General features: G+C 40.3%; 1 pseudogene; it reads left to right on the forward strand.

Annotated features, from left to right (window-relative positions):
* The first annotated feature begins 880 nt into the window (after positions 1–880).
* Positions 881–1,900, forward strand: LOC138168641 (eukaryotic translation initiation factor 3 subunit F-like; annotated as a pseudogene).
* The last annotated feature ends 3,376 nt before the right edge of the window (positions 1,901–5,276 follow it).

Raw genomic sequence — 5,276 nt, forward strand, 5'->3', positions numbered from 1 at the left:
CACTTCATGCAATGACACTAAATTAATGATCTTCTCCACTAGAAGCCAGATGGCTATGGAGAAAGGAACAGAAATTATGTAAAGGCCCTCTGCCAGATAACAAGGTATGTCTCTGAAGGGTCCTGACCCTGAAGAAAAAAATTGCAGTCATTTGCTACAATTACTTGGAAGAAAAAAAAATCCTCTACTTCTTGGCCCAATTCAGATAAAGGAAAGAGCGATGACAAAAACAGCATGGGAAGCATTTGAAGAAGAACGAAACCATCCACCCACCTTTGCCATGACTGAGAAGAAGCTTACACAAATCTATGTTCAACTTTTCATAATGATAACCACATAACAACAGAGAGAAAGTCATGTTGGTGGTGATATTTATTGTTGTATTAATGCCCCAAACCTGAGATGCATCTTTGGTTCTCATCAATTTAGGTAGAGTTGGACTAAGGAATTGTCATCTCCTTGAGTATATGGACCTTTGAGTACTTTCTTGTATTATCTACAATACAGGTCAATATATATTAGGCCATTGGCAAATTGATGAACAAATTGGTGGATTCTGTGGTCTCAGGTCAAAGCACAGAAATACTGGAGTCCAGGTAATGTCAGCAGTGATTAGTGAAACATGTTAAAATCTCAAATACCTAAAACGATGATTTTTATTCTTATAACATTATGCTTCCAAAGTGCTTTAAAGTTATTGTTAATTTCATTTTCTCAATAACCTCTGCCAGTAGGTGAAGCAGGAATTCTTAGATGCATTTAATAGACGAGGTCATTGAGACCTGGCAGGATTAAATGGCTTGCCCAAAGTCACAACAACATCATGATGCTAACCCAGTACATGTGAAAATCCAATGCTCTGCTTTCGCGCTTCGGCAATATGGCGGCTTCTACGGCAGCCTCGGGTTCCTCCCTGACTTCGACTCCCGGCCTGACCCCAACCCAGCGTCTACACCGGATTCCGCCCCAGCTCCCTCCCCGGCCCCGGCACAGGCCCAGGGCCAGGCCCCGGCTTCGGCGCCAACACCGGCTGCCCCTACCCCGGCTCCAGCGACGACCCACCTCGGGCCTGGGATCTCCGCCGTTCCACAGCGGCCGCGTGGTCCGGCTACACCCGGTCATCCTCGCCTCCATTGTGGACAGTTACGAGCGTCGCTAGGAGGGCGCGGGCCGCGTCATCGGCACTCTGCTGCGAACAATTGACAAACACTCAGTAGAAGTCACCAACCGCTTTTCAGTGCCACATAATGAGTCTGAGGATGAGGTTGCTGTGGATATGGAATTTGCTAGGAATATGTATGAATTACACAAGAAAGTCTCTCCAAGTGAACTTACTCTGGGCTGGTATGCCACAGGCCATGACATAACAGAACAGAAGCCCAGAGCCCCACTCACCTCACTGTGGACACCAGCCTCCAGAATGGGCAGATGAGCATCAAAGCCTATGTCAGTGCTTCCATGGGTGTTCCTGGAAAAACAATGGGGGTGATGTTCACTCCACTGACAGTGAAATATGTCTACTAAGATACTGAGCGAATTGGAGCTGACCTGATTATGAAGGCGTGTTTCAGCCGCAACTGTGTGATTGGCCTTTCAAGTTATCTGCAGCAAGTTGGTGGTGCATCAGCCCAGGATCCAGGATGCTCTAAGCACAGTGTTGCAGTATGCTGAGGATGTGCTGTCCGGAAAGGTGTCAGCTGACAACACCGTGGGCGGCTTCCTGATGGGCCTGGTTAACCAAGTTCCCAAGATTGCCCCTGAGGACTTCGAGATCATGCTGAATAGCAACATCAATAACGTGGTGATGGTTACTTACCTTGCCAACCTAACCCAGTCACAGATTGCTCTCAACGAGAAACTTGTGAGCCTGTGACGAAACCCAATGACCAGCAGCTGCAGCCAGCAATGATGTGGGTCTTCTCTTGACCCGACCTATAGGATAGAGCAGAAGAAAAGTGAATTCTTCTTTAATCATCACCTTTAATTTGCCTGTTTCTGCAGATGAGCTGTTTATAACTCCAAATAAAACACAGACATCCCTTTTCCCTCTGGATAAGGGATTGATTTTGACCTTTCCCTTGGGGGAGGAGGATACAAAAAAAAAAAATCCAATGCTCTTTCTACACTACTTCTTAATTCTGCTAAGAAAAACAAACTCCATCAGTACAACAACAACAAATACAACCTCCAACATTGCTTCCTCTCTGTTGGTGTATGGTTATCAATATGAAAAGCCAAACATCATTTCCTGGGGTCTCATAGATCAACTTTTGCTTTATATTGTCCTTATGACCCAAGCCATTTCCAACCCATACTCCCCTTCTCCTCAGAATTTGGGCTTTGGACCTGGGAACCTGGACTCTGATAGACTATGTCTTGCTGTGCTTTGTTTGGAACTTGGCCACCATGTCACTTCTTAGCCATTTTCAATCTATTCTACTGCCTAAGTAATAATTTGTATCCCACTTTTCTAAATCTTCTTTATGTGTTAATTTCCCTTATAGAATAATATTTCAAGGAAGGCAAAGATTGTCTTGCTTAATAATATTTGTGTCCCCACAAATTAACACAATGCCTAGTATATCTCTACCTATTAGTACAGTGCAATGATAAATCCTTAATAAATAGGTTTTTATTCATTCATTAGAATAAAAATTTACTCATCATATATAACATAACTTTCTAGGGTCAACTTTAATAAAATATATTTGTTTTAAAGGTTCATGAATGACTAGGCTGTGATTTTAGAATCCAAGCAATATCTGATTCTTAAGACTTGCTAATCAAGCAAATGGGACTTTCTATTATTATCATTGTTATTATTATAAAATACTGTAATTTGTTGAACTAGGAAAGGTGTCTTTTGCTTCTGATCAATTAGTACTCAGTCTTACTTGGGGCCAGAAGATTGGTTTAGCCCTAGATGACCTCCTGAAGGGTTTTCCAACCCTACCCATCTGTAAATTGGCTCCACTTTTAGAACTGTCATTGACATAGGACTTACTTAGAAAAGGGAATGGCAATGTCACTGTATGGTACATGTCCTGATTTCTGCACTCAATCATTCCCAAAATCAGTCCAGTTGAAACATCTTTGAGCCTTTAGGCAAAATTACAAAAGGATGACTCTTCAAATGGGTGAGTGAAGAGGATCTATGAAAGCTATCAACTTAATTTACTCCTGATCTAAGGAGCTGAACATTGTAGTACCTGTTACATGGGAGTTAGAAACCTCAGGAAAATTTCTAGTAATAGATGAACACATTCTACAGATCAAACCACAAGGCCAGAAAACATGGAAATGGAATGATGGCAAAGGTAATTATTCCCCATGTCTTTTCATAATTCAAAAAGTATTAAAGAAGTCCTTGTAAAGTTTTACCCCAAATGATTCCCTACAAAAAATAAATCCCCTAACAGGCCTCTAAGCGTTTTAGCTACATCGGACTGCCTCCAGGATTTCTATTAGGGAAACAAGATTTGGAAGCTACTGAGTCTCCAGGTCTGAGTGGGTCATGGAGACAAGACAAAAGGCTTGCTGCGGTCCTGGCCACCTAAGGAAGTGAGCAAGATAAAAAAAAAGGGAGACAGAAGACAGAATATATTTAATATCTTCAGAATTAATGATAGTTCCCTTCTTTCTGGAACCTGCTTTTATATCTTCCTCTCTCCAATGTCCTGTGGTTGCCTAGCAACCTTTCACAGAGTAGTGAAGTGAGCAAGATCTGTCAAATTCATTATTTTTTGTCTTAAAGAGGAAGTGGCTCTGATGGAAGTTAAAGAATGGTACCCTGGGAAAGGAGGAGTGCCTTCTTTCTCCCTCACCTTTTCCTGATGTGAAAATTCTGGAGCCTAGGGAAGAGGTGAAACTGAAATGAAGTCAGAAAAAGAGAAGAAAGAAAGAAAAGCGAAGGAGAAATTTAAATAATATATTTAAGAAAAACATTCATTTCTAATGACCTTAGAAGTCAGAATACTAAATTTAATCTCACACCTTCACTGAATTCAGGGAGATAGGGGAAATAAGAAACAAATGCCAGTTTTATCCATAGAGTCTTACACTTAAGGTAAAGAAAAAATAAGAAAGACTTCTCATCCATATCTGACCCATTTCTTAGAATGATTGGTATGGCTGATTTATGAGAAACAGGACTGAATAGTACCATTAATAGGCAATTGGAGTAGCATGGTTTAGACTAAGACACCACTTTAACATTCCATATTTATGCATAGAAGTTTCTCCCTCAACATAACATTGTGTCTGTGTGATACTTTAGAAAAAAAATCTTATGTTGAGAGCCAAACCCTTTTCGTGACAAATTGTCTCTGTTATAGTATCCCCTTTCTCCTTATTGCTGACATTTTCTTCCCTTTCTATAATTGTTTGTTCCCATGCTAGAACCTCCCTTGCCCCATATAACTTCAGTATTAGAGACGAGAAACCAATTAGGCATTACTGCCAGGATTTTAGATCTCCCAGAAAAATACCTAGCTCTGTTTCACATTGGAAACACCTCTTTTGTGTGTTATTGAATGCAGGTGTGGCCACATCAAAATATGAAAAGTGGAAATGGTCTGGTATCACCTAGGCTTCACATCTAGAGGGTGCCTTTTTGGTGAAGCAGAAATATTCTTTCTCCTGAAAATGATGTCACTCTAGGCTTGGATTTACCTCCATTGATACACTCACAGACACAACATGTATCTCTACAGAGTCAATTTAACCCTTATATCCCTAGTGACTGAATAGATTCTTGTCTTCTCCTTCCTCTTCTCTGCAAATTCTCATGTATGTGTTAAGACAAGTATTTTTTTCTGGTTTGAGCTGAAATTCCCCAAATAAAAGCCTATGGCTATCAAAATGGACAGGCCATTCTCTTCTGTGGAAGGCAGATAAAATGAACTAGGTTAGTCTGGAATTTCCTGAACTTGATCTCCACAAGGAAATGGATACAGGTGGAAGTTTTTGTGTATGTTTTGGTATGGATACAGTATTACTTGAGTCTGGTGTTTCAGAGTGAACGGACCTACTCACAATAAGAACTCAGGTACTTTTCCGTTAAAATATTCCTTTTCCACTGGAACTTCCTTACCAAAGCTATGTCTGTGTGACAAACCAAATATAACAAAAACAATCCAGAAACTAGTCAATTTAGGAGGAGCAAAAATAATCAAATGGGATGTTTAGTATTATTATATATTTGGTTTTATTACATCCTTTTGTATTATTAATAATTAATTAAAATAAATATTAAAGTTTTATACAGTGGGGTATTT

Source organism: Petaurus breviceps, unplaced genomic scaffold (assembly GCF_028583685.1).
Source record: "Petaurus breviceps papuanus isolate PSGF00001 unplaced genomic scaffold, PetGlider_PUasm1.0 37, whole genome shotgun sequence".
NCBI lineage: Eukaryota > Metazoa > Chordata > Mammalia > Diprotodontia > Petauridae > Petaurus > Petaurus breviceps.